The 13,725-nt window shown below is 44.6% G+C and overlaps 1 protein-coding gene across 4 annotated transcripts in view; it reads right to left on the bottom strand.

Annotated features, from left to right (window-relative positions):
• The window catches only part of CYSLTR2 (cysteinyl leukotriene receptor 2), a 36,514-nt gene that overhangs the window by 8,994 nt on the left and 13,795 nt on the right, over positions 1-13,725 (bottom strand). Inside the window, exon 1 of one of the 4 annotated variants that reach the window (XM_032314892.1) lies at positions 3,963-4,081. The exons of 1 other annotated variant lie outside the window; for it this stretch is intronic. The gene's annotated coding sequence lies outside the window, so the exon portion shown is untranslated. Of the gene's footprint in view, positions 1-467; positions 872-3,962; positions 4,082-4,165; positions 4,265-13,725 lie in introns of those variants that run through there. 2 more of the 4 variants (XM_032314894.1, XR_004279162.1) reach the window with 2 other exon arrangements.

Raw genomic sequence — 13,725 nt, 5'->3', positions numbered from 1 at the left:
TATTGACTATAGGTACCACACTGTACATCTCCCTGACTTATTTTAATAATCAGAAGTTTGTACCTCTGGATGTCCTTCACCCATGTCTCCTACTCTCACCCCCCTCCTCTGGCAGCCCCCAATCCGGTCTCTCTTTATGAGTTTTATTTTGTTTGTTCATTTGTTTCTCAGACTCCATATATAAGTGAAATCACATGGTATTTGTTTTTCCTCTGTCTGAATTATTTTACTTAGCATAATACCCCATAGGTTCTTAATTATTTTCTTAATTACTCCTCTAAAATTCAGCCATCTTTAAGAGTCGGCAATAAAGTTTTAGAAAATGCAAAAAAAAAAAAAGGATCAAAGTAAACAATTGATCAAAGGTAAACAATGGATCAAAGAACCCTGAGATGCTTTGCTATTTATTACCCAAAGATATAGCCATAATAAAAGTAGAGTTTAGCAAGGCTGCTTCATGATATTACCTGTAACAGCAGAGATAAACTGGTGATGGTATTAAACCAACACTGGCAGGGTAACTTGAAGGCTATCGCTAAGGATGCTCCCATGTATGCCCCATCTGCCATCAACACAATTCTAGCAAGTCTGTAAAGGTAGAACATGGACATGCACAGTCCCAAGGCTCCTTTGAACATCTCCAGAAAGTCTATGAATGTGTTCTGGTTATTGTTCATTTTCAGAGTGTGTCAAGGCTTTTCTTTGCTACAGAGCTCTGTAGAAAAAAAAATTGCTTAATTTGGGAATCCCAACTTGTCTCTTCTGTAAGACATACATTTCACTGATAGAGTCATCAGAGAACCATAAAGCTTTAACTTTTACTTAGTAACGTCACTGTCCTTATCCATAGACCACAGGGAAAGTAACAAGAACGAATGGCATTCTCACACCCTCAACCTTCTCATGATTGAAATATTTCCACTGGCCTTGATTGCAGGCAATGAGATCAGCCCCTCCTAGAACCCACAAATTACCCGAGTTTACAAACTCATATTACAAACTCCTCTTAATTTGTTTGTAATTGCTTAATTTGTTTACTTAATTTGTAAACCCTTCCCCCTCCTCCTCCTCCTCCTCCTTTTTTTTTTTTTTTAAGTAGATTTCACATCCAGCATGGAGCCCAATGTGGGGCTTGAACTCACTACCCTGAGACCATGACCTGAGCTCAAGAGTTAGGGACACTTAACTAAGCCACCCAGGCACCCCTCTGGGTTGTTTTTTTCTTAGATCATAGCTACTGTTCTGAATTTAACAGATTACTGACAAAACTTAATAAATAAAACCAACCAAAAAACAAATGAAAAATACTTCAAGATGTAAATTTTCTTCTCTCTATCCCTTCTGATAGTTAAGTTTCTCCTCACATAATTAACCCTAATTTCAGTCTTATCAAAATTATATATTGACTCCATATCAACAAAATGCTTCTGCCAAAGTCCTTACAACCCTATCAGCAAAACCTAACCCTTTGGGAGTGGGAACAAAGATTGAGTCTAACCTGGGTAGAAATCATTACTTTATTTTCTTCAACAACCTTCCAGCCTGTTTTGCAGGACCTGTTTGATTCCACTGAAGGCATCTGTCCACCTCCAAGGACTCTCCACCACAGATACTCAATAAAGAAAAAGTCTCATTCCTATTGTGAGAAATGAATCTTAAATTCCCGGTTACCGGGTGCCTGGGTGGCTCAGTGGGTTAAGCCACTGCCTTTGGCTCAGGGCATGATCTCGGGGTCCTAGGATCGGGTCCCGCGTCGGGCTCTCTGCTCAGCGGGGAGCCTGCTTCTCTCTCTCTTTCTCTCTCTGCCTGCCTCTCTGTCTACTTGTGATCTCTCTGTCAAATGAATAAATAAATAAATCTTTAAATTCCTGGTTACCACTTGTCTACTTCTTATGGAGACATCGAGCTTATACCCACCTGCCACACACTAACTCACCCTGTGTATTCAATATCATCGTTAGAGGACATCAGATGTCTAAAATTACCACCCCTCCAGGAATTACGTTTCCCTAAAATGTTACAGAGAGACTTCTGAGAGAGTCAGGCACACGCTAATTGAGAGAAGTCTCTCTCAGGAGAGATAACAGACCGCCCGGTGTACATAATGAGCAACCAACCACCAGAGCTGGAATAATGCAATCGGAAAGAATCACTCATAACTTGTTTCTGACCCTGGCGAGAGCATTATGTATTTAAAGTATACAACTTCTGCTCTGGAACCTGACAAAAACTCGCTCTCAAATGCTAGCCAGGCTCCTCGGAGTCCTCTTCTTGCTAGGCTTCCCACTTGAATAAAGGACTAACAGCTTTTTGGTTTTTGTTTTTTTCTGTGTTAACATTTTTTTTAAATTACAAAAACGACAGTAGGTTGTAAATGCTGTTTTGTCGTCTTTAAACAATTTTCCTATAAACAAAATGTCACAATCGGTTTCCCATTTGATAGATTTTCTACTACAACACGAAAAAATATTTGCTTGTGTAAACAGTAAGGATATAACATGACTCTAAGCCAGACAACTTTGCCTCATGCCCAAACACATAAGAATTAGTGGTAGGATGGAGGAGAAAACATTTCTCTTTAAGGGTAGACAGCCTAGCGTAACTACATAAATATGCAACAACTGTTCATACAGTTTATGAGGGTTTCTCAACCTATATTTGCCACACTCTTTCTTTTTTAAAAAATATTTTTTATTTAAATTAAATTAACATACAATATATTATTGATTTCAGAGGTGCAGGCCTGTGATTCTTCAGTCTTATACCCAGGGCTCATTACATCACATGCCCTCCTTAACGAAGGACTAAGAGGGGCGCCAGAGTCCTGGGATTGAGCCTTGCATTGCGCTCCCTGCTCAGTGGAGAGCCTTGTTCTCCCTTTCCCTCTGCCTGCCTCTCTGCCTACTTGTGTTCTCTATCTCTCTGTCAAATAAATAAATAAAATCTTTTTTAAAAACGAAGGACTAAGAGTTTTTGTTTTTTTTAACAGTTTAGGGCTACATCTCTAGGATGACCATAACCTCCCCTTCTTATAGAGCCTGAAAAAACTCAAGGCAATCGAAAGAACTTACTGTTTGTTCCAGCCAACACCTGAAGATAGGCCTCCTGTCTCCCTCCCTTGGGGGGGGTAGCATCCTAAGCTTCAGAAATGTCAGTCAGCAAACCCAGATGCAGTTCACATACGCCAACCTCCCCTTCCCATTTTTGGTAGTTTTTCACTTCCCTGACTCTGCTGAACACCTGTTTACCCCTCTCTAATCCTTCATTCTTCCTTAAAAACATCCATTCACCTCTGTAAAAAATGAAGTTGAGTTCAGTTAATGTTGGGCTCTTTTCTCTACTCTAAGAGTATATTACTGATTAAAATCTGTCCTTCCTTTAACTAACATCTGGCTTTGTTTATCTTTGACAAAGCCCAGGTTTAAATGTAAATTTGTTAGGGAGAGTTGTCATAGATAATAACACAGTCCTTACTTTCTCCTTAACTAGCCAAAGAGAATTTTCTACTAGAGTAAACACTTACTACTGCACCTGTATAAATATTACATAACAGCCTAAGACTTAAGGTATGGGTATAGGGAACCTTGCTGGATGTCTAGAAAAGAACAGGAGGATCAGGGGACATGTTTTCATTATCGGAGTATGATAGTATGGGTCCCTATTTTTCAGTCTGTTATATGAACTAACCATTCTTGTTCCTGAAAAGTCCTGCTTCCTTGAATATTACCCCCAAAGTATCCAATGCAAGCATAAATCCTATTATAATTCCTAACATCCTCTTTCTGAAATGCCCCAGTTTCCCTTCATGTGCATTCCACCTTGACACAAGTCAATAGACCTAACTTTGTTCAACAACCGGTATGTTCCCAATGGCCTTGGCTAGAAGACATTGACTCTGAGAATCCACATAAAGATCTAAAGAATAAAAAAGTTATGGTAAAACATTAGTTAAGTTAACCTACCCAAAGAGATGGTTTGTTAATATATTTTAATGCAGCAAGGATGTTTTTCAATTCTCCTTCAGACACTTATGTGAAGGTATAACTCAGAAAACATGGTTGACATGGAAATGATGTACAAAAAAAAAAAGAAGCTTTTTTCTTTAATTCAGCATTTCCCAAAGTATCTTCCACAGAATATGAATTCCATAGGATGCTTTGTAAAAGACAAGCTTTCCATGTTTAAATCAGCTTGAGAAATATTGTAACCTCTAGTATTCTTCTCTTGGAGATTCATAATGCACGTTAAAGGCTCTATGGGGGTCCTGCAGAAAGACAGAAAGAAGACAGCTTGATTTACACACAGTAACCTTCCCTTTTTTTGATCCTAAGAACTCTTGTGCACATTAACATATTTTAATACACCACAGAACTAATGTTCTACATAATCTTACTTACAGGGAAATGCTGATGTTAGTATATAATTTTTCTGGAACAGGAATTTTTGATAAAAGAGAAAGAGAACCCCCACCCAATGGACCAGTCCAACCAGCAAGTGTTCAAGTGTTTGGAGTTAAAGAGTTCTAAGCACTTACTTCTGGGCAAACCAGCATTTCTGAGCATCCATTACTTCATTTGTAAAATGGAGATTGTATTAATTTCCTAAGGCTGCCTTCACAAAGTACCACAAACCTAGAGGCTTAAACAACTGTATTTTCTCACAGTTCTGGAGGCTAGACATCTGAAATCCAGGTGTCAGTTGGGCCATACTCCCTTAGAAGCCTCTAGGGAAGACATCTTCCTTGCCTTTTCTAGCTTCTAGTGGCTACCAGCAATCTTTGGCTTTCCTTGGCTTGTGGATGTGTCACTCCAATCTCTTGACTTTCCCATGGTATTTTCTTCTGTGTCTTCACATCATCTTCCTACTACATATTCTATGTTCCTTTGTCTTCTCCTCTTCTTACAAGAACCCAGGTCTTTTGGCTTAGGACCCATCTTATTCCAGTAGGACCTCATCTTAATTAAATCCATCTACAAAAATCCTATTTCCAAATAAAGTCACATTCACAGGTACCTGGGATTAGGACTTGGATCTGTCTTTTTGGGGAGATATAATTCAACCCACAACAAGGATATATAACATTGATTTCATGGGGTTGTTGTAACCATTAAATGAGTAAGAGAGAGAGAGAGAGTGCTTCACACAGTACTTGGTACTGGATAAATGCCCCCTTGCTCTTCCACCCTCAGGAATGTATGTAGGAATGATCTTGCTTCGACATCTGTCATTCCACTGACCATGAGGGTGATGACCTCAGTTCTCATGTTCATATGAAGTGTAAAAAGTAGACTCCTCTTCATGTTTGCTAGAAGGGCATACTGTACAGAAATACTGACAACTCTTGGATTTTTCTGACAAGTTTATGATGAAAATCTCTCAAACAACTCCACTCTTATGCTTTCAGTCCATTTCTATCAGGCAGCCTTCTAACAACCCATCTGCTCCATCAGGCCTCTCTGGAAGGGTAGACTTTGAATCGTGAGCTGAAAGGTTATAATAAAGGGAACATAGAACCTCCCATTATAAACATTCAAACCAGAATAACAAGAATTCTGGGCTAAAAATTATTTTCCTATGAATTGGACTTGTGTAAATCGATTTCTTTAGGCCTAGGAGTAGACTGGCAAGATGAGAATTCTCATATACAGAGCTGAGGGCCACCTCTTATTTCGGAGAGGACCATAGGGCCTTCATTGTGATGACATGAGTCATGGCTCTCTGTTTTTGATCTGTCTCAACAGCAAGTCTGAGGTTTCTTGCTTGGGTTATAGGGAGAATGGTGAGGCCATCAGCTGGGATGAGGAGAGCATGCTCTAGAGCTTAGGAGACAGACAGCTCAAGGTAGAGAAGGAATTCTGTACACAGAATACACAGAGGCTGGAATTCTGTAAGCCTAACTGAGGAAAGGGAATACAGCAAAATGAGGAAGTTGGAGACAGTGTTTGAACTCATCTTACAGGGAATTAAAATTTCTATTGGTTGGCAGGACTAGGACAGAAGGATCAAACCCCAAATCCCAAAATGCTAGAAGTGGTACAGGCAGCACAACCCAAGTCCATGAAGCAAGCCTGGAGCTGGATTCAATGTCACAATTCTGCGTCTGGAAGGGCGGAGCACTAAAACCAGGGTCAACAAACAGAGCCTTGGGGACAAAGAGACAAGGCATGAGAAATAAGACTGGTATACGCCCAGCCAGAGGAATTCCCATATTCCCAGGGGTTTCATTACAAATGGCTTTTTTTTTTTTGGTGGGGGGTGGGGGAAGGATGGAGTCTTACCCGTATGACCATACAGAATCTATTCTAGTCTTAAAGACCCTAACTTTGGAGCCAGGATTCTGATAGAATCTTAGGGAAAGCTCATATCTAACAGACCAGGGAAGAATCTGAAAAAAGTAGAAATGGACCTAAAAATGAGCAATCTTTAGACTTTTTGACCATGAAGACCAAGCTCCTGCCTCAGGACCAACAGGACTTGTGAATTGCTATGAGAATGGCAGCAGGGTGGGGGGGTGGGGGGCACCTGAGTGGCTCAGTGGGTTAAAGCCTCTGCCTTTGGCTTGGGTCATAATACTGGGGTTCTGGGATCGAACCCTGCATCGGGCTCTCTGCTCAGCGGGGAGACTGCTTCCCCCTCTCTGCCTGCCTCTCTGCCTACTTGTGATCTCTGTCTGTCAAATAAATAAATAAAATCTTAAAAAGAAAAAAAAATAATGGCAGCTGGGGAAGGTTTGGAAGCAGCCTGCCCTCCTCCCTGACTAGGGTGTGGCAAGCATTCAGAGACACTATCAGCTACGGATGCTGAAAAAAGTCCCTCATCATAGGCAGGGCATGGAATCTAGCAGGTGTGACCACAGACAAGAGGTCATCAAAAAAGATGGTAACAGGTGTTCCCATCAGGAAGTTGAGGGGTGTGAGGGAACCAAAACCAGACCCTAGCAATAGGGACTGTGCGCCCACAGGTGTACTCAACTTCAGTGCTGAGATCTGGCCCTGGGACTTGTCTCAGAACCTGAAGACTGAGGCATTCAGACACACCGACAGACATGTGCCCCAGGGAGCAGAGAGCGATAAGCATTATGCAACCGGAGGCTGTGAAATTGAGATAAACTGGTGAAGAATCAAGAATCTTCTAGAGAATAAAGGTCAGTGCCCCAGGCATCATCTTTACGAAGAATTCATGATGGGATTTTTCTAAGCCATCAGCACCAAGACAGGAGAGCTATAGACCCGCCTGCCAGCAGCCTCCCAGGTTACCAGTAGGTGACGTTCTGGGTCCTCTGTTTGGCCACTGTCTCTGGAACTTCTAACTCCCACAGTGAAAATCCTTTCCTCAAGTTAACATCAGGCCCTTGGTTGTCTGATTTCGTCAGCTACCCTCACTGCTCTCACTTCAAGATACCCGCCTTTGCCAGACCTGCCTGAGGGTTCTGGGAAAGCTCACGTCCTCCATCAGTGACAAATATGCAGCATTCAAAATAAGCAGCCCGTACTGTGTTTACTCTGTGGTCCGCACTCCGCAGAGCTCCTTCTGTGTGTTAACTCAGGTAGTCCCCAGATATCCCTAGATAGTCTGAATTGGTTATTTTATAGATGAGGAAAATTAAAGTGCAAAGATATGGAATAGCTTGTGTGCCCAAGTTCACTTGTCGCTTAGTGGTGGGATGGGGCTTAAAACCCGCTCCCAGCTCTCTGTCACAAAGCTCTTCTGCCTCTCTCTGCACCACAAATACTGGGTCCTGTGTACCTGACAAGGAAGAAAATACAACCTTAGAGCTGAAGGACCCCCCAGAGTGGTGAATAAACCAGAAACGTAGTAGACAAAGCCAGGTGAGAAGGGCCATCAGAATGAAATGCTGTAGGGAAAAGCCTTGGGGAACAAGAGCGTTTTTAAGGTACTAAGGGGAAAGGCTGGCTAAGGAGAGGGGCCAGGGGTTCCAGACAGAGGATCAGGCTGTGTGAAGACGGGTTGCTGTGAGCGCAGGGCAAGTCTGGGGAACGGCAAGTGATAACCACCTAGGGGAAGCATGAAAGGGAGGATGAGTTGGGCAGAGGGTGGTTTGAGAGTGACCTACATCCACACAAAGGAGTTGGGGTTTTGTTCTGGGGGCCATACGAGCCACTGAATTGCAGAAAGCCGATGCGTATTTGTAGAAGGGTGATATTGGCAGCAGGTGGAGGACAGCTGGGAAGGAGGCAAGCCTAGGTTCAGAGAGACTGCAAGGGACTGTCCGGGGCGGAGGGGGTGGACATCTGGATGGGACTCAGAGACATGAAGGAAAATGAGAGGTGGCCAGAGTTGTGGATGGACCAGTTATGGAATGTCAAGGAAAGTGGGGGCGGGGAGGGGAATCTTCTCAGGTCTTTGCTGGGAGAAGGGTGCCTTCCACTAATAAAAAGGACATAAGAAGATGCTGTTTTCAGGTTGGGGCGGGGGAGGGGGTGGAGAGGATGAGTTCAACTAGGGACATTTTGAATATGAGGCTTTTGTGACACATGTAAATAAACAGTCCCCTTGCAGTCCAGAGCTGGGGTGGAGGGGTTAAGAGAGCTTGCTGAGTTTGTGGTTCATCAGCACTTATGGTGACTAAAGCCAGAAAAGCTGAATGACCTCCCACAGGGGCATGAGAACAGAGAAGGAAAGAGGCCCAGAGATAAGACCTTGGGGTGAGGGGTGGGGGTGGGGGAATCACCAGTTAAGAGCCAGGCAGAGAACAGGAGGCTGGAGAGATGGCTGAGAAAGGTTGGCCAAACCCAAACCAAAAGAGATGAATCGAGAATGCAGTGTCAAGGAGACCAGGAGAAAGACTGGCGGAAGGAGCAGGAGGTCGGTGGGAATTAAAAGTCTCAGGGGACTCGGCAATAAGAAGTTTATCAGTGACCAGAGGGGTCGGGTGAAAGCCCAAGGCCAGGGGCAGCAGTGACTGCTGAGCTGGGAGAGGACCCTCTCCAGTTCTGCGGCTGTGAAGATGCCTATTGCTGGAGGGACATTCTGAGTCTGGGAGGGAAGCTGCAAGTATTCTCTTCTCTGGAGACACTTTGACTGTGACCCTTAGCCACACTCCCTCCTGTGACTTGGGTCTCCTCCTCTCTTCATTTCTCCTTCTCTCTTCCAACTTCATCCACCTGAACCTCTAGGCTAGAATGTACTCTGTACCTGAAGGCTAGCGGGCCCAAGCGACTCCCAACCTTCCCGCTTTTCCAGCTGCGTAACTCTTACTCTCCGCCCTTCAGCTTCCTCACCCTCAAAGTGAGGCTAAACAAGAAAGCCTGTAGGGTTGTTCTGAGTTGTAAAGGAAAGAATATGCTTACTCCACACAGCGAGTGGTCAACCCAATGCCAGTGTTCTCTTCTACCTAATTCTGCGACCTACTGGAATTTTTGTTTTTGCTTGTCCTCTCGCTCTTAAATTCCTGAACTCCGGGCTCACTGTTGTCATTTCTTCTCATCGTCCTCTTTTTAACTTACAGCAGTAGCTGCCCTGCCCCATTCCCACCACCTCATGAGAGCCACCTGTGCATCACAGGGGACTAGGATAAGGTCATCTGTTTCTATTCAACAGTTGGTTCTATTGCCCTTTCTCTATTGAGAATCTATTGCTTCCTTCTTAGCTACTCTAGGATTTGATCCTCAGGTCTTATCAGTGAAACCTCCATTCTTCTCTTTCTTCTGTGGTCCCGAGTCCTTGTGGTTTTCCATTTTGTGATTGTTCAGCCCTTCTGAATCCACTGTTAGCTCTTCTTTACCCAATTGTGGACCCCACTGAATCCCCACCAGGGTCCTCAGTTCACCTCTCTCTATAACCCCCCAAGAACTCACCCAACATGGAGACCTTACCCCATCTCTGCCTCTGACTCCCAGATGTCGCTTACCTATGAAAATACCATATTTTCATCTTATAATTTTTTTTAAATATTATATTTATTTATTTGACAGACAGAGATCCCAAGTAGGTAGAGAGGCAGGCAGAGAGAGAGGAGGAAGCAGGCTCCCTGCTGAGCAGAGAGCCCGATGCAGGGCTCGATCCCAGGACTCTGGGATCATGACCTGAGCCAAAGGCAGAGGCTTTAACCCACTGAGCCACCCAGGCGCCCTCATCTTATAATTTACAAAGACTTTTTTTTTTTTTTTTCTCCATTACCTCATTTGTCTACTTGGCTACCTTTTGAGATAGGCTGAGTTGGCATTTTTATCTCAGTTCTAAAAATAAAGAAAAAGAGCTCTGAGACCTAGAAAATTTAAGTGGTTTTTCCTGAATTCTAACCTAAGCCTTGGTCCAGTATTTCTAGTTGTCTAGAGGATAGCCTTATTTGGAGATTCTGCCTCTACCTCAGATCTTACTTGGGTCTATCCTTCCTCTCAAATCAATCCCACTCAGCTGGTGTTAGGGACTGAACATGAGCCCCTGACATTTACATATTGAAGCTCCAACCTCCAATGGGACTGTATTTGGAGATAAGGATTTCATGGGGGTGATTAAGGTTAAATGAGGTGACACGGTAGAGTTTTTATCCAATAGGACTAGTGTCCTAGGAGAAGAAACACATTCTGCCATGTGAGAGGACATAGCCAGATGGTGGCCACCTACAAGCCAAGAGGAAAGGTCTCAGAATAAAACCCATCTTGTCAGCATCTTGATCTTGGACTTCCAGCCTCTAGAACTGTGAGAAATAAATTTCTGTTCTTTAAACCACTCAGTCTGTGGTATTTTGTTATGGCAGCTGGAGTGGAGCTAGATGGCTGGTGACCATTTGAGGGATGTTTTCTTTCATTTTTCTCTTTCTTTAATATCTCACATCCAATCAGTTGACAGAGTTATCACCATCATTTTTGTATGACATGCCTTGAATTCTATCCCTCCTCTTCATGTCAAAGTCACCACTGTAACCCTGAGTTTTGTTAGCTGATGCCTAGAAACCATTAGCCTCTCCTGACCTGTAAACCACTGCGAGATTAAACCAGTCAAAACATTGCAGACCCGTGGGATTTGATGGTCCAGGTGAATTCTCGGCCCCATCAGACCTCTCCTTCTCCTCCCCACTGATGTCTCTATTCTCCCCCTAAGTTCTCCACGGTGTGAGGTTTCTGCTTTAATAACCACGCTGCTGTTCTCTACTCTCCCCTAACAATAATGCTCTTCGTTTTCTCCGACAACTTTAGTTAAAAACTTCAATTTGAGCCCCCAGAGCTACTGCATACTGTGGAGTGGCAAATAGGACATTCTTTTTATATCTCACAGAAATATTCAGAGGAGGGAGTTGGGCTAAGGTCATGCAGCCAGATCTGGCGTTTACCAGCTCGGGGATTCCTTGCAAGTGATTTAACTTCTCTGCACCTCTCCTTCCTTGTCTGTAAACGGCACAATGAGTGTGAGGTATTTCACACTGTCTGAGCCCTCCAAGATGTTAACTATTATGATTAAACTTCAAAATTGGGGTCTAGAGAAATGATTTAAAAGGTGACGAGGCTTTCAGGGCATTAGTAAAAATATAAAAGCAAGGCTGAGAGATGATTTGATTCCAAAAATAAATAAATATGGTGTCTGTGCTGCGGGAAAACAGCAGAGAGCGGCGGGTGTGGACAGAGATCCCAGGTGTGAGCGCCGGCTCTGTGACTCACAAGGGTTGTGATCTTGGGCAAGTCACTTCATGCCCTTGAGCCTCCACTCCCCCATTAAAATGGGGGCAGGGATGATACTAGTTGCTCCCTCACAGGGCTGCTGTAAGGATGACGGGCGATGACACATGAATGGCACGCAGACCAGGGCTGGGATGAGAGATAGCACCGTGTGGGAGTCGTTGTTGCTTCGAAGGATCACAGACTGAGAGCCCCTGAAATTGGGCGGAGAGGATTCAATCCTCTGGATCAGAAGATTCTGCATGTTTGACCCTCGAAACCCCAAAGGCCCCAGAATGCTGAACTGACACATCCCCCCAAACAAGAAAGTATCATCGAGTGCTGATTCTGGGAATGCGAGACTGCTAGCCTAGCCCTTTCTTGAAACTGGCCCCAAATGCCATGGCAGACACGTAAAGCTTCGTACACTTTCTTGCCTCCTCAGAACAGTCTTGTACTTTCCAATTTTTTCCCAAAGGGATCAAGTAAATTAACTTTTAGAGACCAAAACAGAACTGAGAACAAAAAGAACTGCGATTATGACGTCTTTTGAATGAAGCGCTGAGCTGGTCCCCAGGCCTCCAGAATAAATGGGGAGGAGGAGTGACCCACACAGGGCCCCGTTCCCATGGAGTCAGCACGCTGGAGCATTCTGCTGCTCCCATCCTTGTTTGGCCCTGTCTCTCCGGAAGTGCCTCAGAGTGCCCCACAGCGCAAGCCACTTCCCGAAGCACCAGGCTACGCCGCTTTGCCTTCCAAAAGCCACTCACTTCCCCAGGCCTCATAGCCCAGAAGTCAACACTTTGGCCCCGATCTGCTGCTGTAAACCAGTAAATGCTGAATAGTATTTATGGCTCTGCAATTCCCTGAAGAGGAAATTCTCTAATTCGTTTTCTCTCTACTGCAGAAAGTCTCCTTAACAGCTCAGGGGCCAGAGGGATTTTTCAGCCAGAGTCCTAGGACTTGGTAACTCACCCTGAAGGGAGTTTCTGCTTCATGGCCAATGCAGAGTTTCACTGTCTAGTTTCCATCCTCTAGTTAGGACTCCATGTTTGGAAGCCACAAAGCTCACAGAGCCCTGTCCTCCCAGATTCCACCAACCTGTGCCTGGCTCGCCCTGGAGCTCGGCAGCCCCAAAATTCAACGTGTGGTTGTTCATAGCATTGCTGCCGGCTTCTGGAGTAGCTTGAAACCCCTGAGCTTGAACCCCGGATCTGGCCCATTTCCCATCTAGGGGAAGACCTGAGCAAGCCCTTACCGCGAGGGTGGGAAGGCTTTCACCAGCATTCATTGCCATAGGGCCAAAGAGGATCTCTGTGGGCTCCCCAGTGCGCTGAGCACATTCTCCCCTGTAATCGTCTGATGCAAGTGGTTTCTTTTGTAACCAGACTTTCCAGCCCCATCGCCATCTCTCCTCAGATCCTTCAGCCAACCGCCAGGATCGGCAAGGAGGAGACAGCCCATCAGTCCATCTCCCTGACCCACCTGCTGACTAAATTCCAGGATGTCCTGAGAAAGTTCAGAAACCCCAAGAATAAATTCTGCATTTCGTTAATTTGGTTTCTTGTTTTATCTCTAAAGACCAGATACCTTATTGCATTAAGTTTGCTAATTAGAACATTTTCTTAAAGTCACAGCAGTTGGCTTGTCAGCTTTCCGGTGATTTTGCCCAGCTGCCGATCCCCATGAGCCCCTCAGTTTACACCTGCCTTTCTCGCGTTCTAGCACTTTTCCCAACTCCTGGGAGCTCAAGGAAGCCACCAGAGCCTTCCTGGCCTGGGCTCTGCCTAAAGCTGGGCCTTCTTGAAATATTGACAGTTGGGCCCAGTTCGGGGATGGGACTGGACACGCAGCACCCACTTCTTCCCCCAAAAGGAGAACTTAGCTCAGACCCCAGAATGTGTAGTAAAATGACATCCACCACCACAGATGCACATGTACGGATGGAAGAAGAGGCACCTTGAGAACATGTTTATTGCCAGAGCCGCCGTTAGGGCAAAGATCTGCAGGGATGAAAAGTGGCTTTTCAAAAGCATCAGAGGTCAGATATCAGCATCAGATTTATGGGTTCGCAATATTTGCCTTCTTTCTACCCTTTGCTAACAAGTTT

This window comes from Mustela erminea, chromosome 15, assembly GCF_009829155.1.
Source record: "Mustela erminea isolate mMusErm1 chromosome 15, mMusErm1.Pri, whole genome shotgun sequence".
Taxonomy (NCBI): Eukaryota; Metazoa; Chordata; class Mammalia; order Carnivora; family Mustelidae; genus Mustela; species Mustela erminea.
The sequence above is the reverse complement of the archived record's forward strand: the minus strand, read 5'-3'. Positions and strand labels throughout refer to the sequence as shown.